Source organism: Apostichopus japonicus, chromosome 9 (genome assembly GCF_037975245.1).
Source record: "Apostichopus japonicus isolate 1M-3 chromosome 9, ASM3797524v1, whole genome shotgun sequence".
Taxonomy (NCBI): domain Eukaryota; kingdom Metazoa; phylum Echinodermata; class Holothuroidea; order Aspidochirotida; family Stichopodidae; genus Apostichopus; species Apostichopus japonicus.
This window is the reverse complement of record NC_092569.1, coordinates 31,246,808-31,271,640: the sequence shown is the minus strand read 5'-3', so window position 1 is coordinate 31,271,640 and position 24,833 is coordinate 31,246,808. Positions and strand designations below refer to the sequence as shown.

At 35.0% G+C, this 24,833-nt stretch overlaps 1 protein-coding gene across 2 annotated transcripts in view; it reads right to left on the bottom strand.

The window, feature by feature from the left end:
- The window catches only part of LOC139973407 (uncharacterized), a 316,080-nt gene that overhangs the window by 247,851 nt on the left and 43,396 nt on the right, over positions 1 to 24,833 (bottom strand). Inside the window, exon 4 of one of the 2 annotated variants that reach the window (XR_011795204.1) lies at positions 17,952 to 21,366. The exons of the other annotated variant lie outside the window; for it this stretch is intronic. The gene's annotated coding sequence lies outside the window, so the exon portion shown is untranslated. Of the gene's footprint in view, positions 1 to 17,951; positions 21,367 to 24,833 lie in introns of those variants that run through there. 2 annotated transcript variants of the gene reach the window in all.

Sequence of the window (24,833 nt, the reverse complement as noted above, 5' to 3'; positions counted from 1 at the left end):
GACAATTTACCCTCTTTTCTAGAACCGTCATTAATACAAAACAATTAAATAAAAGGAAAACCGGGAAGTAATTGGGTGGCAATTCTCGTTAGAGTTGAGCAAATTTTTTTTTCTTTTACTCCTTTGGACGTCTTATTTCTGGCATTTCATATTGCCAGAATCATTTTAATAAGACGTGTGCGTGGTAATCAGGATTCAATTATTCGTAAGCTAAAATGACGGTAGCTCCCATGAGACAATTGCGTATATTGTCCTTTTCATAGTCGATACATTTTTTCTTTATAATTAAGGTGATATTTGAAAACGGATTCATTTCTCTCAATATATCCGAAGTTACCAATATACGCCTGAGAGGGTTGTGCATTGCTATGGGGAATACCAGCCATCTGTTATGGAGCTGTCTGTGATCCTCTCTAAAACCCTTTTGTTGAGGGTCTCCGGTCGGAATTGGAGGCAAATCTTGACCTATCTTACAACAAGTTGATTATTTTATACCATATCATGATGTCAAATGGGAACGATCAGCGCATAAATGATTGGTTGTCTAAAAAGAATTTATCATAGAGATATGATGTTATTAGAAAGATGATCATATGAAATATTTCCATCAGCTATATCACAATTTTTATTTAACTGGCAAAAGAAACAAGTAATATCACACATTACATCGTCTTACTTAAAAACCCTGCAGACAAAACCCAGGTCTCACAATTGGCAAAACAGATGTATCCAGAGCAAGCCAAACTTATGCAGGACGCGTTTGCAGATGCTACCAATGAACGATACGGATACCTATTCATCGATTTAAAGCTTTATACGCCCACGGAATTTAGTGCAAACTCTTTCCACATGAGACCCAGTATGCTTACGTACCTAAGTGATCGAAGTAAAAACAAATTTGATAAAACATAGACGCAAAGTTCTATAACTTTCCTTTGTGAACTGAAGCGCCACCGTAGCACCAGCAACACGTCGCTTTGGAACCATGCCCGTGAACTTGATAATAGTGTTTGTTAACAGGCTACAACATACCAAATTCAAGTTTGAGTATAATATTAACATAATATTTAATGAAGTGTAGGTTAAATGAAAAACAATTTGTTCCACTGTGAACTCATTCTTAGTTCAATTATGAATTGTATTTTATGAATACACAACATTGAGGAACTAATATTTAACGTCGTACATAGACAAGCGTACCAAGTTGCTTATTTTTTTGTGATTTTTCATGTATAACGTCAGAGGTTTTTGTTCTATTAAGTCTAACATTTAAGTATATGAACACAATTTTTAATAGTCCTATCAATGGAATAAGCTATGAAGCTGTAAATTGAATCAATGTGATTAGTTACACCAACATCCTATCATATATTTTATTTAAATAGGCTAATGCTACTTTACGCTTTAACAATAACTCGAAAATTCTACGGACGAAGTATTGGATAGCTTATTAAATTCTTACTGATTAACCTGCACTGGGTAAAAAAAAAACACTGGTGACAAAATATGAGACTTGTCTGCAGCATAAAGAAACAGCTATTTACTAAACTTACCACGATTAATCCGTATTATCGATTAAAACTACCATTCCCACTCCCACGAACACGAACACGAACAAAGTAAGGTGGTTATATGGAAAATTATAACAGCATATACAATGTTCCGACAATGTAATCTAATTTTATAATTTATTAAATAAAAAATAAAGGATATTTCTAACATATAGGTGAAAATATATGTTTGAATAATCGCCAATGAACTCCACAAATAAGAATTTCATAGAGTATATGTTGTAAAGGTTGTCCCCCGATCCATATACCCACCGGAATCGAATAGAAGGGGCTCTTCCAATTATATTTTGTATAGAACTTTAACAAAACCATTTCCAATATCCCATATTCCTAACGTATCCCAATCCCACTCATAACTGTACAACTTTATTACATAAACAAAGGTGGCGTATACGACACTTGAAATCAAAAGATGTTATTCACATATATGTGATTGGTAATTGACAAATATACATGAATATTCATTTTGATATCCTAGTATCCATGAAAATCGATATGTCCGATGACAGGAATCGCTTGCAGTATGGGACGCAGAATATTGTATTACCAAATTGCTACCAGCAACTCAAAGTGGTGTTTGTTGTGGTAGAGGGTGGGACATAACACAAACATAAGCAGGTAGATATATTCTAAACGTCTTTGGAATGGTTTTTATTTACATTGATCGAAAAAGTTTTCAGTAACAATAATGGTAAGGACTTGGTAAGGCTACTCCGTACAGTAAAAATAAAAACACTTACACGGAATGGGAGAAAATGGTGAAGAACACGAGAGAAATTTAATAATATTCCGACAATGACTTATGATTGACGAATTTTCATATTGCAAGAAATGTGTTTGAATAAGCGCTTATCATTTATAAGTTTTTTTTGGCACTTTACCAGACCCACTTTCAATACCCCTTATCCCTCACTCATCATCGCACGAGAGAAAGTTTATTACAACGAATACAAAGTTCCGACAATGTAATCTAATGTAATAAATGATTAAATAAATATTGACGGATATTGTAAAATATTGGTGGAAAAATATGATTGAATAGTCGCTTATCTATTCAAGAAATACATATTCCATAGAGTATATGATGAAAAGGTTCTCTCCCCCCCCCCCGATCCTTTTACCCCCGGGAATCGAATAGAGGGGGCTCTTCCGATTGTACTTTGTTTTAGAACTTTAACAGAACCATTTCCAATATCCCCTATTCCTAACGTATCTCAAGCCCACTCGTCACTGTACAACTTCATCATCATATATACAAAGGTGGCGTTTACGATACTTGAAATCAAAAGTTCTTAATTCACCTATATTTGATTGGTAATTGAAAAATAAGCATGAATAATCATTTTTATTTCCCAGTACCGGTGAAAGTCGATATGTCCGGTGACAGGAATTTGTAAGCAGTATGAGACGACGAATATTTGATTACCAAATTGCTACCAGTAATTCAAAGTGATCTTTGTTGTGTTAGAGGGTGGGACACTTGCATAATCAGGTGCAAATATTCCAAACGTCTTTGGAATGGTATTTCTTTATATTCATTGAATGAGTCATCAGTTACAATAATGGTTAAGACTTCCATAGTCTACTCTGTACAGTAAATATAAAAACACTTAGACGGATTGGGAGAAATGGTAAAGAACACGAGAGAAATTTAATAATACTCCGACAATGACTTATTATTGACAAATTTTCCTAAATATTGCTAGAAATATGTATTTGAATAAGCGCTTATCGTTTATAAGTATGAGGCGATGGCTCTCCGATATGTCATAATGATTGTCGTTGAGACCGCCTACTTCCTTGTTGTAATATTACAATTGGAGATACTAAAGACATATCTTTGTATCATTTTGACCAAATCATCATGTACTATAAACCCATCGATACCATTCAGTGTAACTCACGGCATATATGCGGGTAAAACTGTTTGATTGATTCTTACTACCAGTAAACATTTTAATACAGTGTCAAACATTTTGTCCGATACAGTACAATTTAATGTGAACTTTTTTAATAGGCTTATATAATACTTCACTATGATCTTCTGTCACCACGTTCCGAATACAATCCTGTAATCACAACTACGTTATACGACGAAGGGGGTATGCAAATGCTTTAATACAAGAAATATGAACTCCGATTTCTTGGCAAAGATGATAACGTCTGACAATTTTCATTTGTCTCATTGTAGTAAAGAATCCAGCCACGATTCGTCATAATTCAAGATGTATTTCCTTGTGATGTCATCACATCGAGCACGTGGAACAGTGCTACGTGTCTCAATCACGTGATATCATACGGTTTATAGGTCAATCAGATTCCGTTAAGTATCGTAAGTTACCAGCCACGTTGTTTAGCATATAGTAGCTTGTACATACTAGCAAGGTAAATATAAGTCATTACCTTGTAAATGCTTGTGTAAAGTTTGAGCAGTTAAGGTACTTTGAAATCATAATAAATATCATTGTGTTTATTCAAATTGTATATGGAATGGGTAGTCCCTGGTCATGATCATTTAAAGTGAATCGTATCATTTGAACAGTTTACTGCATGAGTGATATCGTAACAAACAATGGACTGATATGCGGAAAACCATCCGATACATATAACTAGTACAGCAAATACCGGTGCCACCTGTAACACATGTTACCGTGTTACGAATCCAAAGTATTAATTACTGGTGCACTGTTCTGGGACACGAACAGTAGTAACAAGTGTCACAGGTGGCACCAGTAGTTACTGTACTAGCTATGTGTTTGAAATTTAGTAGGTACTGTACCGTTGATTCCAGTTCACAGCTCTCTTTAAATTACGCCAATTCTTCATGCCGAGAACGAAAAAAGGCCATGTTTCGATATACCCATAGGCCTACTTCTACCATAAACGACTAGATATGACTTCATTTTAGAATCGCGTATTAAAGAACTCGCATCCAATGGTTGGCACATGAACTACTCTTATGTCCCACATCGGTGTTTTAATCAGTTATTACTACTTTGTGTTCAAAACATATGTTACAGGACATGAACAGTACTTACTGTACAAGCCATTCTTATCGGGTGCAAAAAAGAATATTACTGTTGTTGTTTCAACAAAATTATTGTTAATTTTGAACTCCCTAGTAACTAAACACAAAACCACATCGTAAAAAGAGAATTACTCTATTCACTATTAGGCCAGCCAAACTTACTATTCCTGTGATTCGTCTAATATTCGAAAGGTGCTGTTTGATAATGATATGTTACGAGTCCAAGCGTTTTGTGTTAAAGTATTTTAATACGTTGTGAGCATCCTTTGCATACATGATGTCCCATGTCAATAGAAATGTTCAAACGACGAAAATACACACTTTTTAGTGCTTATCATTAACCTTTCATATTTGACTTATTATTTATTTAACTCGGAAAACATATTTGGCAAACTTAAGACAATGAGAATATAGTAATATAATTCAGAAATGGTTCAAAATACAGATAAGTAGTAATTTATTGTGTAAGATGTACACAACCATACTTATCCTTTCCTTGTGCTTGTATTTCTTATAGTTCTTTTATTCTAACTAAGAATTCGAGATAAAGAGCTTCTAAGTAAAATATAGCACATGTTTATTCTGTAATAATAATGACACTTGCATAGTATAACAGTTTTCGATATGGGACACACTAGATTGAAAACATAGATTGTGTGACCAGCTGTTAAATGACATGGTTTTAATGGACATCCGTACGTATGAAGGTCTTTCCTTGGGTAACGATTTCACCTTCATTACTGTCACTGTCTACTCTCAGAAGGTCAGCAAGTCTCTCCTATATTTCGTGCAAATTTCTCTGTTTCATTTTCGATCGATGGCAGAACTTCGAAGAAAATATATTTTCGTCTTTGCTGTGTGGCTGATTTTAAACTTAAATGGTTTTCGGGTAAGTCTCTAAACATTAGTTGAATCAAATTAATGTCTACAAAGTAAACCTTTACTTGTATATTTTTTTCAATAATTGGCAATGTGTCAGTATTTCATTCACTTCAGCTTCAAATAAGATCTGTACCTTTTCTCTACATATAAAATAAAACAACTGTCTAACTGCGCTGAATTGTTACCACGATTGCTTGTAGAGAATATTACGATTGATGAGCTATCGGCTCAATGCAACTGTAACTTTTTTGAAACTTGCGTTATCGAGCAAATTTCTCTCTTTATTACTTATTGCATTTAAAATATTGTCATTATATATTCTCTAACAGCCTCCTATTCGTACGGTCAATTCTGTTACATTTTGTTGATACCCAATTAGTCACTACATCATTGAGTTTTGAGAATAAAACAAACACGTAAAAAGAAAATCTACAACATAATTTTTACTAAGCAGAACATCTACCTTGTTTATGCCATTTACAGAGGCTAAACTATTTACAATCAACACGAATCTGTTTGGCGGAGAACTTTGAAATACCTGGAAGAATACAAAATACATATACGTATTGAAATTTGAAATATTATAACTTAAATATATCCATAATTCACACAATATTGTTTCAAATACAACATGTTTCGCGTCCATCTTGAGTGCAAAGCTTAATCGTTTTTGTTACGAGAGCATATGGGTTTCGAAACCCTACATATGATTAAGTATCCGTTAACTTATTCTAATAACTTTATGATTAACTTGTGACCTAATCATCTGCTTATCAAAGAAAATATATCATGAAGTTTAAAATGCGAATGTATAAAGCAACTAACAATTTCAAAATACAACGAAGTTTTTTCTTCACGATGACAATTTGTTCCGTCAATTCATAAAACTATTCATATTTTCCGAATACAACATTTATCTCTCCGTCAAAATGAATACCCAACTAGTAGGGTAAAGTGAATAAAGTTCAGCTTTTAATTTTTTAAAACAACAAATATGCATACGGAAATGATAACTGCACTTTTGAATACGTTTAATATCCAATTTGCTATATTTAAAACGTTATAATATATAATCAATCTGTTGGATGTAATGTTTGAAAGAAGCATAATGCCTAATACACAGACGTATAATTTGTTCAAGAATGGTTTTGTGTCTTAAATAGATACAGTAAACGTAAAGTTGCCGAAAGAGTATCCGTTTTTCTTGATGTGCACAAAGGGTTATCAAAACAGTTTTGGTTATGGATACGGTAACTTGTTTTTTGCTATGATACATGAGGTTATGTTGATTGAGCGTCAATCGTCATTTTTATCATATCTTGTAAGAAGTTCGCAATCGTTCCATCACATGTGTTGTAAAGATCGTTATCCATTTCTTAGTTTAGGTAATTAAGTTTAGATTAGTTGAAAAACTATAATCATGAGGGTAATAAAGTTCCCATCAAGTGTTAGGCTTTGCCCAAAATTTTATAAAAATATAGTTTATGACATGAACCATGTTTTTGAAGGTAAAACAGAACTCTGCATAATGTATGCACATTGAAAGCCTTAATGATTGCATACGTTCTGAGTACAATATTCCTAAACAGATCGACATATTTATCTATATAAATATTGTATCTATGATAAAGCAATAAGTTGTTGTTGTTGCAAAAAGTTATTGAAGTTGACAACAAATGTCATACCCACATAGTATACAGTTGTAGCTTTCAGGCGAACTAATGTTGACAATTATCGTCAGTAGCTGGAGCGTACAACGTAAACGTGGTTTGTGATGTTGAAGACAAAAAAGATCTATATGATGCTTGTCCAAGTCAATCAAGTGGCTTGTATCGAAACAAACAATACTCTTCTTCACAACGGATGAATTTTTATGCATTTTTTTGCTCTTTTTCATGACATGTTTTCAAAACTTGGCTATTTTTAAGCTTTTGATGGTAAATTGCACGTTATCCCAGTGTATAAGTACCTCATTAGCATTATATATTCAGTTTCACTTAACAGATAATTGCACTAAGCTTACTTTACGAACACCACTAGGAGATCAAAGTTTACGGATCACAAATTTTCTTCATTTCTCTTCAAGAAGGACAGAATAAGTGTCTCATTGTAAAAATATAACACAATTTAAAAAATATTCTAACTAGAATACGTTTGCACATAGCTCGAGATTTCTGCAATAATTTGTGTGCATATTTTTATTTAAGTTTCTAAACAGAAAATAATGAATTCTTGAATTGCATCGTTTCTGCATAATAGAGACTTTTCCATTTTTGGTTATAGCTTACGGAAGCGTGTAAGGGACACGAACACATTGCAAAACGTCATAAATCTTATCATAAATCACCGTTTTTAAGAGATGTTCTTAGTATGCGAATAGGTAAAAAGATAAACATTACCGCTTGTGGTCAATAGTATGCAACTTAGGAGCGTGCCAAACAACTTTGGCGGTCATCAAGGTTCTTATATATTGATAAAAGCCTAATTATATCAACTATTTTTTATTATTTATAGTTCACAACACACCTGCAATGAACAAAATTCATTATTGCCAAAATAAATAATATTATGCGGTAAAATGTAGAGTCGGATACATGTTTTTTTTTTTTTAAATTTTTTTTTTTAAGGACGTGGGTAAGGTTTCAATTTGTTTTAAATCCACATAGCGCTGATGTTTGCACTCTTAATTTTCTTTCAATAATATATTGTAGGTTTTCTTTTCGCTTTTTCAGATAATATGTCATTCAAATTTCGATTAGCATAATGCACAGGGAATTATTACTTTCATCTACTTATCGTAGTTATGATCGTTAAATTAAGTTAGTGTATTGTGACCTATGATTTTTTTCATGTGTAATAATGTGAATAAGAAATATATGAAGACATGCAAACAGACATATACTCATATTTTCAAACAATTAAAGTTATTCAATAAAACCTACTTTTAATTTTAGCTATGCTTAAGAGCAGTAAAATCAATGTTAAATAAATATTAAGATTGCGAAACATTCTATAACTGCTTAGAATTTGGATTTGTGATTTTTCCGTTCTTTTCACCTTTTTCTATAATAATTTACAAGTTTGAAATTTATTTCATTTATTTGATCAAAAGCGAAATCAGATTTTATTTTAATGAGTTATAAAATTATATTCTGTATATTTAAACTTAAAATGATAGGATCTGTTAAAGTGAAGGTGTAACGGATTGGCGTATGTCCTGTATATTGTGATACATTGACCTTCGTACAACCTTCTTCACTCGATATTGTTTCTTCAGAATGTACTTCACTTAATCGTACATTCCCTTTATTTATTTTTTACCACAGATAACGTTAAGCATAAGAGTCAACGATTCAAGTAAGTTTTCATTTCAAGGGTAACGATTAATATAAACTACCGAGAACTACCAATTAACAGAAATTTGTTATCTAAATAATAGTTCGGAAAAGTTTAATTTAGAAAATAAACCATATATATAGATGTACTTCATATGTGGTACTTTCTCCTATTTCAATTTGTAAGATAAATTATGATTTATAATTGTCAATAATTTCCCATTACTGTGTATTGAAGTAGATTTAGCGCTGATTGGGGTAAATTTTCGAAACTCAGCGATAATAAAACTGAAAGAAATACAAGCCATTAGTCATTTTTTTCAAGCAATAAAGATAGTTTCGATTATATTTATTCATACTTGTTAGTAACTGGATCTTAGTAAGTTGGCTTTGACGTTTCGATCCTAGCAGGATCTTCTTCACATGCTAAATGGCAAGTAACAGTAACAAAATGGACAAAAGCACGCACTTTGTTAAGACTTTGCATACTGTAAGCTCGTTCAATCATTTGGCACTTTGCAAATCTCAGGTCAGTGCTGATGAACGTTAGATTGTTGTAAAACAGGTGAAAATATGGCCAAATTATACCTTAATGTCGAGGAAAGCTATTACTAATCAGTTTTGCTTATGTGACCATATCGCCACAGAGTCACGGTAGTTCTTTGCGTTAGATATTCAATTCAAATAAAATAAACTTGCTCATATTAGCCTCCATGAATATTAGCCGAAAGTTATTGAATACCCTTTCTTATGGTTTATAGTATATAGTTACCACGTCATGTTTACTGTGTAGTTTAAACAAATATATTGCAATGTAGCCATGTATCATATTTCTCTTGAAATAATTCTTTACAAATGGAACTGCATCTGCAACAGTTTTACGATTTGTTCTCATCTTCTTCTTTACATTATCTTGGTGCTAGACTTGCAGTATTTTCTATTCCAAACACCGGAGTATCCAAGGGATTGTCATGAAGTACTTAACAAATGCTCTTCTACCAACGCCAAATCCGGTGTTTACCTGATTAAACCCGACAAATACCCGGAACCATTCCAGACATATTGTGATCACAACACTACATCTGGCGGTTGGACAGTAAGTAATATATTTCAAGACGTGAACACTTACAATCACAGACGTTACTCTCCAAGACACACTTTGTAGGACACATTAGAATTTTCAGTCCATTTTAGTTTTACAATCCGTCGGATGATATAACTTACGATGTATGCATATTTGAAGCCTAATGTCGGAAACAAAACTACCCAGAGTAATTATATTGAATTTTAGTACGATTATAAAACTTATTTTTTTCTCTGCACAACTAGGCTAGTGATCTATACATGTATAAAGATAAGATATAACGCAACATCACAAATGTGTTCTATCCTATTCGTATTTATTGAGATTAGCCGCAAATTTTGGCTATAAGGTTAACATCATAAGATAATGAAATGTATCCGTTAGTTGTTTACCTTTTTTTTTTAATTGTTCAGGTCATACAACGACGTTTTGATGGATCCATCAGTTTTAATCGAACCTGGGACGAATACAAAAACGGAATTGGTTTCTTAGGCAGTGAATTTCTGATTGGTAATGAAAAGTTTGCTCATTTGATAAACCAAAAAAGGTACCAGCTGCGCATCGAGCTAGAGAATTATGCAGGCCAGTCATATTCCTTGACATACGACAACTTTCGCATAGCTGATGAATGGGGGAATTATTCTATAACAAGTCTTGGTGTTGTCGATGGAATAACAGGTTAGACTTTTTATATAAAATATTTCCTCTATATCTTTGAACTCAAACCGGAAATTGAAGAATGCTTTAAAGAGGCCATGACACGAAAAATCCAACTCATCGAGAGTAACTTCCTCTGAATCTATGAGAAAATCTATGTTCAAAACTATCCTCAACACCTTGAAAACCTCAAGGACTAATTAGTAATTAACGTTTTAATATTCGCAACCGAAAATAGATATCTGAGAATGCGATTTCACAACAAGACAATGATGACGTCATGTTAGGAACACACGTGCAAAGCCCAGGCATGTATCGGATGCGCGACGATCATACCGTTCCATATACACGCACATTTACACTGAGAGAACAACCACTGTATTACGCTATATTGTTAGAAATTTCAAGTTTGTTTTACAACTGTTGTAAACTATCCGAGAGAAATGCCGGTCCGTTGTGTTGTTGGCTCTGCATAAATATCATTACCCATGCAATTAGCCTTCATCCATGGCTGAAGGACGAAAAAAACACGGCGATTATGACCAAGTTAGTGCACAACACCAGCGCCGATTTCACTGAGCCTAGAAAGTATGAAGCTACGAATGAAGCGAACACTTCACGGAAGCATACTACGATCCCTCCTTTTTGTTATGAAATAAAACAAATGGACTTTAACGGTTCGACATAAAAGAGTCATTCTTCTGTCAAGTAATCCACACAAAAAAACTACTCTGAAGACCAGATCGGGGAACAGGAAACCTCCAATGGGGCGAGTGGCGATCCTTAGGAGGTAGCGCGCCGAGCACTAGTAGTACTATAGTATTAGCGTTACTACACTGAAGTCGCAATAGACGAAGAGATTTTACTGTATCATCTAAACTAACACCTCCTTCATTGCTCTCTTGTATACTAATAAGCTATGAGGTTAGCTTCGGAAGCGATGGGTTACATCTACTTGTGAACAAATCTCAGTGCCCCAATTTATTTCTGGAATATGCTGGATCAGTTAGTTATAGCAATAATTTCTTATTCCTATTCCAGGAAAACCGTTTTTTATGTTGTGGAGGGAGTGGGGGTAATGGGGATGGGTCAAAATAGGTAGGTAAAAATATTTTATTCCAAAGGGTGTTTAATTAAATCTCAAAGCGATTTATTTTAAAGTCACAGAGCAAAAAATTCACACAACATAGTTCAAGTGTTAAATCATTGAACAAAATTTATTCAATATCAGTTCTAGACAGTCATTCTGGACAATCTGAACTAACATTAACAACAATCATTCTATTATATGACATTAAAGTAAAAATGTACTTTCCATAAACATTATCATTCCTTAATTACACTAATGTAATTTGTGACATCAAAGGAGGTTAAAAGAAAACAACTTACATGAATTTTTTTTGCTTTAAGCCTACAAAGCAGTTGTATGTCCATTGCTATCAATTGTTGTTGTGACAAATTAAATAGAATAATCCAGAAGCAAATACAATAAAGGGTTATTTAAACCAAGAAACACTGCACGAAGTAACTCACATGCAAAAATGTTACACAAGCACGACGACACGTACAACACTGATGGGCAATGTGAAACACAGCATCACACGCATTAAAACAATCGAAGACCATTAACAGGGTGTACTGCTGAGTTTTTGAAGAAAGACTACAAAACAAACCAACTGCTACTGAAGAAACAAAGTCTAAACATTCAAGAGTTCTGCTGCCTCCATTGGTCTTTATTATGACTTTTCTGTCAAATATCATTGGTGATATGGATATTTTGGCTTCCAGATTAAAGGTACGAATCAAACGTCTGGGAGGTAAATGCCCCTAAAAAGGTCAATGCCCGTTCCCTTATGCACATATTATATGACATCACGGTCACGCCAATACTTGTGTCCAAATGCTTCAAAACATGCCTTTTCTTTCATTGTTGATGTTGGGTCTGGAAAATAACCTTTTCATCCTGAATTGAAAGTCTTGAATTTCAATATATCAACACTGAGGGAACCCTGACGGATTGATAATCCAACACAATCGTAGTTTAGAAAAGGTGTTTCTGGAGGAATTTCTCAACCAAGGCTTCCTATACAATGAGTTTTCTCCTGGCAACTTGAATCCAGTGTAATGACCATTGGCTGGAAAATCACTTCTGATCCTTTGGACTGCACATGATGGTAGCACAACCCTGACGTGTCTTGCTAGGAACCCCAAGTATCATTGAACCTGTTGTCCGTAGGCTATGTATCTGTACTGCCTGGGAAAAAAATTATGAAAGTACAAAATGTATTAATGTTGGCCCATGATGTCCACAATAACAAGCAGGCATACAATGTACAGTTATGGTTACATTTGTTGTGATTTTACACCTTCCATGTATCATGAAACATTCTTTTGTTTCAGAAAATTGATTTGCAAAACTCCAGGCCAAAGTACTAGCCAAGTAATAATGAGTATGAAATAACACATATGCCTACCTAGCATGGCTGCATAATGCAACTTACATCCCGAGCCAAACTTTCAGTATGCAACCAACCCTACTATTAGTACTACACACTCTACATATGGGTTGTAAGTTACCGTAACACAACGCACAATACGGTATAGGGTGTTCCGCGAATTCCAACAACACATGCAAAAAATGGACTCGATTTTGTTTTTAAATGCTTCGTTAATGAATTCTTACCACGTTGTATGTTCCTTGCAATGGTTTCGAACAGATTTCTTCTTCGATATGTTGTGGAGCTTCAATTTCGGCTCGTTTAACAGGCTCGAACTGATACGGTTGTAACACCTCCGCTCCACCTTCAGCGTTCGGTTCAATATTGGAATGATCATCGCCTTCACTCTCTGCTTCGAATATGAGAAAGGGCACTCTAATTATAGCCCAATTTCACTGCCCAGTGAAGAACCATTATCACTTTGAACTTCGGTTGCCGCAATTGGTTCTGGATCCGCCATTTCACAGGAAATTTTGATTTGATATCGCACTTGTGATCGGTGTTTTGTTTAGTAACTACTAGTGGTATGTGTACTTGTCTACTGTGTACGTGAATGGTATGTTCGGAGGATCGTAAGCAGCGACAACAAATGTGTTCAAAACGTGACGTCACATGACGTCATGCGAATCGAAAATTTTTCGAGTAAACAAAGTTTCAAATGCCGAAAAGGGTAAATTCATTCTCAATTTTCGACTTGAAAAATCAAGTTTTAAACTGGCAGATTGGTTGATACATGTTCTAGAGAACATTCTCTGATGGATCCCAAAAATATAGGACTTTGAAATTTTCGTGTCATGGCCACTTTAAGAAAAGTGATTATCATACACAACTATATTGATTGATTCCAATTTTTGAATACATGAAAATGTAATACTATTTTTGTATGTGACATAAATGAGTATAAGTTGAATGAGCCTTAACAATAACACAATAACAAATCCGGCTTACATTTAATCCTATGTTAAAAGTCACCAAATGTTCCGAGCGGTCAGAGCATCACGATGGTAGCACGATTCGCTAATAACGTGATGTCATAACAGTGAGCTAACACTTCAAGCTAGGATTAACTTGTTGTGGTTTCAATTTCCCAGATTTAAACATCACCTGGTGCTCATCCAACAAGGATAATTATGACAATACATGTGTAAGAACTTGCGAGAATCCGAATGATTGTGTCATACCAGTGGATCCAGAGATATGTCTTTGTCCAGAAAACTACATGATTCTTGGAGATAGCTGCATACCTCAAGAGCAATGTGCCTGTTACGTCCAAGGAGAAGGCGTCGTATTAGCAGTAAGTTTATTTGATGTCATTCACAAGTCTTAATATATAACATGAAAAGTACACTATAACATAAGATCTTGGATTTCAATTGATTGGACCATACTTTTTATTTTATCTGTAATTAATTCTCATGATTATTGATGATATTGATTTTCACTTCCATTTCGGTTTAACATGTTCTTGCAAACGTCTTCTAATTGAGACCCAGCAAAATACAAGGCATCCAAAGCAATTTCACACATCATGATGAACTTTACGTAATATATTTAAAACGCTCACGACCATTTAGTAGTAGAAATTGAGTTTTACTCAGAGAGCGCTACCAAGCGTTGTACCAAATAAACATTGATTTTACTTCCACTGGAATATGTCGTTTAACGTTTATCTTTTCCAGGAAGGTGAATCATACATTAATTCTGACTGTTCCTTACGGATAACCTGCATCAGTAACGTACTCACAAGTGATAGTTACAGTTGCAGTGCAGACGCAACATGCGAGAAGCGGAATGATGTCCGTAGATGTTACTGTAACGAATGGTTTGAAGGTGATGGTCTTACATGTACCCGCAGTGGACCGATAAATTGTTCTGATCTTTACACAGCAGATAGAAGAACTAACAGAAAATATACACAATTACTCCGCTGGAAGCTCCGGGTTTGATGTTTATTGTGAAATGTCTAGTGGGGGTTGGACAGTAAGTATGAACTATTGGAAAACAAACGCTTTGCCGTGTTAACAGTACATTTTCTCATGTGACAGAACTATGTTCTCTAATATTCGTATTAATAATTCAACTATTGATTAAATTGACTATCAGTTCAATCCAATCAGTTTATTGACCTACAACAGTTAATTCTTAAGTTATTGTAGCAAAATGGGGCACTCCATATATTACTCACATGGTATCGATGTACTTGTTTATTCTGTTTCTATAGATTTTGCAAAGACGTACAAGTAGATCCGTCAACTTTTATCAATGAGTGGAATGAGTGCAAAAACGGTTTTGGAAACCCCACAGGAGATCATTGGATTGGAAACGATAAAATATACAAATTAACAAACCAAAAACCCTACCAACTTCTAACAGAAAAGACAAACAGAGAAGGATCAACATACCACAGCCGTTATTCATCTTTCAGAATCAGTAACGAGGGAGAAAAATACCAACTGTCATTGGGTGGCTACAATGGAAATGCTGGTTTGTATTGTGCTAAATGTCAATCACACTCACTCAATTCTAATTCTGATGAAACGCTCAAAATATCAATATGTAACAATTTTCTAATAGTATATATGTACATATATGAAAAATACATATTTGATTACAGCTTGTGTCATCACGATATATCATATCCACCAAGCTCCTATATATATTTGCGAGTACTTTCTTACATTACTTCCTTACTTCTTACTTTATTCACGAATACTTTGTCGATCGAAGAATCTTTCAGGAATATAAAAAAAAATATATATATAAAAAATAACTAGTATGGAAACATTACAATTGCTACAGCTTATAACTTTCTTTGCAACATTTTACTATGTTACTTTGCTACTTTGATACAAAAAACTTTGTGATTGAAATCACCACCCAAGAATGAATTAAATTAATTTTAATAAATATAACATTTTTGTTCATCTCTTACGTACCTTCAAGTCGTTGGACTGTATTAGTTGTCAAAAAAGTGAAATAATACTATTAATTATTTGATATAAATAAATAGATTTTAATTATCTACGATAATATAAACTAAGGTAACCAAACGAATTGTCAGAATTGAAACCTTTTTCAGTAGAAACCGAAACTTTGACCACTATTCACATTTTTGAGCTCCCGAAAGAAGCTAAAAAAAGCTCCTTCATGAAAGCACAACATTTTTACAAAAGCCCAAACATTAACTAACGCAGCAACAAACGCACTGACAATCGATAATGTATGTATTGTGCTAAATGTCAATCATACGCAGAAGTGTAATTATTGCGTTATCTTATTCTAACATAACTACCTGTAGTCGTAATCATACTCTAGTATTTGCACTCGTACATATACGCAGGTCATATTATAAATCTATTGTGGATACTAATGTAGAACTATGTACTAGACATTGTGCTAAGAGTCCCGTACTGATTGCTCATTGTACAATTGCTTAACACTTTGACCCGTGTTGGTATCATTTTAGATTGTAACATAATGATATATCATATCAACCAAGCCTCTATATAGTTCTGGGTATACTTTCTTGCATTTCCACACATGCTTTGTCGATCTTAGGAAGGAATAATAACTAGTTTGGAAACCATAGAACTGCTGCAACAGTTCTCTTTTCAGTTCACTTTGTGGATGAAAGATATTATTCAAGAGTGAACTAATTACATTTCATGAAATAATAAAAAAATAAAATTAAGTTTCATTTCACAATTTAAAATTAGTTCATTGTGTTTATTCAGAAGCCAATGATATTACAATAATAAAAACAAAAGTATCCTATAAATTTGAACTTTTTTGACAGAGATCAGTCGAGACGAACTGTACGTTTCAACTTCTCAAAAATCATTACCTGCCTTAGTTCTTATCGTTATAATGTATAATCACATAGGTAAATAATTGATTTGTCTATATCAAATGGAAGTAAAGTACGTCAGAAAAGATATTTTACTATAGAGACGATGACGAAAAAAAAAGAAGCACATTACAACTTTTCCTCTTATTTGAAAACCTACACCGTTGAAAATTCAAGACCATACTACAATTTGCAAAATATGAGTACTTGAAAGAATGAGCTGATTACATTTCTACTGATCTCACACGTACCTTGGTATTGCTTCATTATTTCATATTTCTTCGCAATTGTTGAAAGTATACTATACACTATACTATTGATATAACGAAATCTATAAACACAATAAACAATGTTATGAACTAAGGTTTCCATACAAATGGTCAGAAATGGAACAAAGTAACAAGAAAATAAATTCCCCAATTATTCGTTACTTCCAGGTAACAACGCTATGGGGGCAAATTCAGGAAAACGATTTAGTACGCATGATCAAGACAATGATGGATCGAGTAGCTTCGACTGCGCAGAAAAAACACCGAGGTGGCTGGTGGTATCCAGACGATAGCAATACGGGCTCTACCAGCAACTGCTTCTCATTCAGCAACCGCGTAGCTACAGGAGACTACGACTACTCTGACTGTATCTGTCATAGTGATTGTGACAGCAATCTTTATTGCCCTCGTAGTCGTCCACATTGTAAATGCTTTAGGTGTGACGGTTGTGGTTATTATTATTGTTATTTTAATGATTATCCAAAAAGCAGATGCTGCGCAAACCTAGACCCGGTCTACCAAACAACTGTCCATTCCTGCGGCTACTCCAATCTCAACGGTGACTACTTGTTCAACGATAACCGCGGTATCTTCTGGAAGAATCTTCACGGTTCTGATTGCGGTATAACAACAACAACAATGAAAATACAGGCAATCCGAAGATCAAATTAGTAAATTAGAAGTCTTTAAGGTCACAAGGGTCGGAGACATTACAACATATGTTAAATATCGTTGTATCAAAATTTTAGAATTAGAAAACCAATGTGACAGAAAGGCAGCAATGTGTCGATCAGCTTTGTATAGTCATTACATATCATGAACATTATCTTTAACATAGATCAGGTATACCCAAACGTGATCATTGGTCGAATTACAATGATACCATATGTCATGCGGTAAATATTAATGACGGTGCACCATTTTTCAAGGGAATAGTTAGCACTGCATGGAACTCGATGACGCCTAATACTTTGTCATTTATCGATAATGTCATTGATTAAAAATGTATTTATTCAAATGTTATCTTAAATCGCTGAGAATATTGTAAAATGACGCAAATAAAAACAATTCAAGCTGGCATCAGTATTTTGACTAATATTGTTTTCATTATATTAGATAGAAGCTAATTTTAATTTCATGACATCGCCTAGGAACGACTAATCTTATCATTGATGGGTATCTTTGATCTCATTGACGTGTGGGGAAGTGAAATCAGTTGTGCAAAAATTTACTTGGAGTTCTAACGTTACTCCTGGCATTCATAGTAGGTTATATTTCTTTCTTCTTTCTGGTGATCTCAAGCATTGTCTAAATAGCATCACTCTTTCTCCCGGTATCTTGTACGACCATTATATGGTTAATCTTAGCCTAACTATTCAAAAAAACAGAGGCCCGGCTACTTGAAATTCAACAATGATTTTCTAAATGATCATAATTTGGTTGCCCTAATTATGAATTTATCAGTGAAAACCTGTCCAAAATTGCTTTCCGGATCAATCTGTACGACGGGAGTACTTTTAATACAGTATTAAAAGAAATAGTATGGTTTTCGAGAAAGCCAAAGCCAAAACACGCTGTCGCTCCTTTCAAAGATTCTATTTTAGAACAGCAGCTGTACATTTCCGACACTGCTGTTATCCGTTCACAACCAAAGGAGGCCCACATAAGTTGCTGGATTGTTATAATTGTAAGCTTTAGGCCGAAATCGTTAGTTATAGGGCTAGATTAGTTAAGAAGAATTAGAAAATACCAAGCATTTCTTAGGCTTAGAAAAAAAAGTAAAACCAATAGTTCAATTCGGAGACTTTAGAATAGTGATGGCTGTGTTTTGACTGATAAACACGGTATATTCAAATAAATATATACAAAAATGTTATTCCTCTAACACTAGCTTTGCAAAGAAATTCCTTAATAATTATCCAAACAAATCTCCTAGTGTTGAAGATTCTGAATTATGTGAAGATGCTTTTTCCCTATATGGATGTAAACAAGCCATGTTATAGATGGCAAATTCAACGCCCCAGGCTCTGATTGTCTATGTATTAACTTTTATAAGAAATTTTGGCCAGTGATCGGTCAAACTTTGTTAGACGCATTTAACCATGGTTACCTTAATGGTACTTTGTCGGAGGTACAGTCAAGAGGTACTGTAATTCTTAATATAAAAGCTGGAAATAATGCTACAAAAAATACCGTCCTATCGCATTACTGAATACCGATAACAAAAATAGTTGCTAAGGCACTTGCGTCACGGCTTTAAATAATTATTCCTAAAGTAGTCGGTCCTCAGTAAAGCGGTGTCATTAAAGGAAAATTCATTGGCGAAAATATTTGATTTGTTTAGATCTGATTAATTATACTTCTGAGCAAAATGTACCAGGATTCATTTTTATAGTTGACTTTGAGCAAGCTCTTGACAGATTGGAGTGGAACTTTATTCACTCTACTCTCACTCTCTTTAATTTCGGCAATAGCTTTAAAAAGTGGATTCATGTTCTCTTTAACAACAGTAGCTTTTGCATTTGTAGCAATAGTTATACTGCAGGTTTCTTTTCAATTAATAGAGGTGTTAGGCAAGACTGCTACTTAAGCCTTCATTTTTTTACTCTGTGTGTTCTAGCCTTGACAATTCATTGTAATACAATTCTAAGGGGACTTCATTTCACCGGGAATGAAACAATGTTGCTTCAATACGCGGATGAAGCTGTCTTTTTCATTTATCATAACAGACATTCTCTTAAAGAGGCCATGAAATGTTAAATCCAACTAATCGAGGGTAACTTCCTCTGAATCTATGAGAAAATCTTTGTTCAGAACTATTTTCGTCACCTTCAAAACTTCAAGGAATAATTAGAAATTAAATTTTAATATTTGCATCCGAATAAAGAACTCTGAAAAAAGCGATTTTTAAACAAGACAACGATGACGTCATATTAGGAACACAAATGCCAAGCCAAAGCAAGTACCGGATGCGCGACGATCATACCGCCACACATACACGAACATTTACACTGAAAGAACAACCACTGTATTAGGCTATATTGTTATAAATTTCAAGTTTGTTTTTACATGTTGTAATATATCCGAGATAAATGGTCAGTCGTGTTGCTAGGGGCTGCAGTAATGTCATAACCCGTGTAATTAGCCTTCACCGATGGCCGAAGGACGAAAATAACACGGCGATTATGACCAAGTTAGTGCAGAACAGCAGCGCCGATTCACTGGGCCTAACCAGTGTACAGCTCCTTATGTAGCGAACACTTCACGGAAGCAGACTATGATCCTTCCTTTCTTATGAAATAAAACAATTGGGCATTAACGGGTCGACATAAACGAGTCGTTCTCCTGTAAAATAACCGACATTAAAACTCCGAAGACCAGTTCGGGGAAAAGAAAACCTCCAGTGGTACAAGTGGTGAACCCATGGAGGAAGCGCGGCCGAGCACAAGTACTAGTAGCACTAGTATTAGCGTTACTACACTGAAGTCGCAGTACACAAAGAGTTTTTGATGTACCATCTAAATTAACACCCCCTTCATTGCCCTATTGTGTAGTAATAAGCTACAAGGTTAGCTTCACGAGGGCTAGGTTACATCTTCTTGTGAAAAAGCCTCAATGTATTCCTGGAATATGCTGGGTCAGTTAGTTATGGCAATAATATTTCTTATTTGTATTCAAGGAAAACCATTTTTTGTTGGGCAGGGAGTTTGGGTGATAGTGATGGGTCAAAATAAGTATTTAAAAAGACTATATTCCAAAGGGTGTACAAATCTTACAGCGATTTATTTTAAACAGTCCCACAACGTAGTTCAAATCTTAAATCATTGAACACATTTTATTCATTATCAGTTCTATACAGTCATTCTGTTCAATCTGAACAAGCCTGTGACTTAACCAACATTAATAACAATCATTGTATATAAGACATAAAAATAAAACTGTACTATCATAGACAATATCATTCTTAAATTACACTAATGTCATTTGTGCCATCGAAGGAGGTTTCAGAGAAAACAACTTACATGAAATTGTTGGCTTTAAGCCTACAAAACAGATGTATGTCCATTGTCGTCAATCGTTGTTGTGACAATTATTTAGAATAAACCAGAAACAAATAGCATAAAGGGTAATTTAAACCAAGAAACACTGCACAACGCCACTCACATCCAAAAATGTAATCCACACAACATGAAAACTTGATTGGTGATTGGTGATTGAGCGTGTAGCAACAGCTCTCACACTTCTCCTGAACTTTTACGTTTTTTTGCTGTTACTAGTGTGTTTTTGATCCGGAGTTTTTTACCAGTTGCTGTTTGTTACTTCTAGAACCTACTGGACATTCATATGTGGCATCTTTGGTTGGATTTTGTGAGTTTTTTGTGTTTTTCTGGTCATCATCTCCCCTGTTTTTGAACCCTGACTATATATAGTGCACCATAGTAGTCACAGACATTCCAATAGAGCCATTAGCTAGCTCATCCATGCATATCATCTAAGCTTTTGTAAGGATATTGGAATTCAACCATGGCACTAGTTAAACTCTTTATGCTGTATGGATTAGGTCTGCTGTTTGGAACTCAAAGTAATCAGCTTGGTGTATTGTCCTATTTATACAATGGAATCAGCTGTGTTCATAGACCTTTGGTAAGTCAATCAATAACTCAGAAACATCTTGTGGGCAAGGGCATTACCCTGTACTCCAACTCATCAGTAACTTTTCATGATCGCCTTCTCATCGCCGGTGATATAAATCCCAATCCCGGTCCTCAGTGTGACAATAACAATGATATTACCAGAGCAAATGTTTCAAGTGCTATCCCATCAGCCAGCACACAAACTAAGTTGCCCATCACATACAGTCGGGAGGCTCTTCTGAATATGAATGGTTCTCATCGTTTGCCCGCTGAAGTTTGGCAGAACTTGAGAGATCTTAAATTAAATGCAAACCGTCCCACTCGGCGTAAGAAAAGGCGTCGTAGACACAACAACAGAACTTCTAGTGTACCCGCATCTGCCACCATTAGATCTAAAGGTGATGACTCTGATACTCGTCATGATGTGTTGAATGCTGGCTACCCGAAGACGGATGCTAACTCAGCGCCAAGTTCACCAACTTTAACCGACAATAATTGTGATAATGACATCTATGACTGTTTTCGTACCAAAGGCTTTCACTGTATTCACTTGAATGCTAGATCCCTCACTCCTAAAATGTCTGAGGTTAGGCTGATTGCCTCTGAAACTAAACCTAGTGTTTTTGGCATCAGCGAGAGCTGGATTGATGACTCTGTTACTAACTGTGAAATTGAAATTCCCGGCTTTTCGGTGATTCGCAATGACCGTAACAGACATGGAGGAGGTGTCTGTATTTATGTGAGATCTAGTCTAGCTTTTAATCCCAGGCCAGATTTACATGAGCCAAATATTGAAGCAGTTTGGGTAGAGATTCTTCTACCAATGTCAAAACCCATTATTATTGGTATTTGTTATCGGTCTCAAACCCATCTAGAATCTGATTTCACCAATAAGTTGGAGCATGTTCTGACTAAACTTCCTAATGACTTTGATGTTATAGTTCTCGGTGATATTAACATGTGTAGTATCAAGGCAGATGATAAGTATAAGAACTACCAAAATATTTTGAATATGTCTGGTTTCAAGCAGTTGATATATACTCCTACTAGAGTCACTGACACATCATCCTCAGCCATTGATCATGTTTTATGTAACAATATGAAAAAAATCCAGCAATATGGGGTCATACCATATGGTATAAGCGACCATTACATTGTTTATTGTACAAGGGGTAACATCAAAACCAAGTTTGATTCCCATAAAGGGGTTCAGATTAGGTCCCTAAAAAAGTACAATAAGGAATATTTTGTTGATGAGCTGAAAAATGTTGACTGGTCTTCTGTTTATATGTCTGATAATGTCGACGAATCGTGGGTATGTTTCCGGGGTTTATTTACCACTGTTCTTGATTCTGTGGCTCCAGTTAAGGAAGTTAGGATCAAAAATCAGTCTGATCCCTGGACTTCAGCTGAGATTCTCGAGAGTATTCGTGAACGGGACAGTTGGTTACGTAAGTCCCGGGGGGATACCCACTCATCTGAAAATTACCAAATGTACCGTAAGATGCGCAACAAAGTTCATAATGACATAAGAAACGCCAAACGTCATTACATGATTGAAAAAATAGACGAATACAAAGACAAGCCTAAAGAGTTATGGAAACATCTCAAGACTCTTGGCTACCAATCAAAGTCTAATACTTCATCAAATACTGTTTTAGATGTGAATGGCGAAAAATGCCATGATAAAAAGGTTGTTGCTGATCATTTCAATCATTTTTTTACTCATGTTGCATCAGATCTTGTGAATCAACTTCCAAAGCAAGAGTTTAACTCGTACGATGTGGACTCACCTGTTTTTAAAAATCAGTATAAGAGTGTTGTTCCAGATTCTTTCCAGCTTCAAGAAATCAATGAGGAATTTGTCCTGAATGAGATCCATAGTCTTGACATAAGTAAAAGTACTGGTCTCGATGGTATCCCAGGGCGTTTTATTAAAGATGCTGCTGAGGCTATTACAGGCCCCATCACACATATTATTAATGCTTCTTTAAGATGTGGTGTTGTTCCTCATGACATGAAAATCGCAAAAGTCATTCCTCTTCATAAAAAGAAGAGTAAGCTTGAAGCTGGAAACTATAGACCAGTGAGCATCCTCTCTGTTGTGTCAAAATTCTTAGAGAAAGCTGTTTTCCATCAACTGAACGATTATCTGGTTAACAATAATCTCATTTACCAATTCCAATCTGGTTTTAGAGGATCATACTCAACCGACACTTGCCTTATTCATCTGCAAGATCATATCAGGAAACAAACTGCCGCTGGTAATTATACCGGCATGATCTTATTGGATATCCAGAAGGCGTTCGACAGTGTAGACCATCAAATTTTGTGTAATAAGCTGTCCGCAATGGGTGTCCACAGTACATCAATTGACTGGTTCCAATCTTATCTTTCTGGTAGACGGCAAGTTGTTAGCATAAATAGAGTTGAATCTGATCCTCTGACCATCACTTGCGGGGTGCCTCAAGGCAGTATATTGGGCCCCATTTTATTTCTTTGCTATGTAAATGATATGCCTAACTCCATCAATTGCTTGCTTTTACAATATGCCGATGACAGTGCTTTATTTTACTCTGACAAAGATCCTAACAATATTAAAAAAAATCTTTCTTCTAACCTGGAGAGTGGCAATAAATGGCTCATTGAAAACAAATTGTCGTTACACATGGGTAAGACCGAGTTGATTTTGTTTGGGACCAAACGTAAACTTGGTCAGTATACTGACTTCTCAATTATTTGTGATGGTCAACTGATTAAGGCCAAACATTCTGTTGTTTACCTCGGTCTGGAATTAAACCAATACCTTGATGGCGAACAAATTGTTCTTGGCATTATTAGTAAAACAAATTCTCGACTCAAATTCCTCTACAGGCAAGCTAATTATTTTAATCAAAATATGAAAAAGACCATCTGTACAGCCCTTGTTCTTTGTCTGTTTGATTATTCCATCTCATCTTGGTATGGAGGTATTTCTAAGTACCACGCTCGTAGATTACAATGTGCCCAGAACAAAGTTGTCAGATTC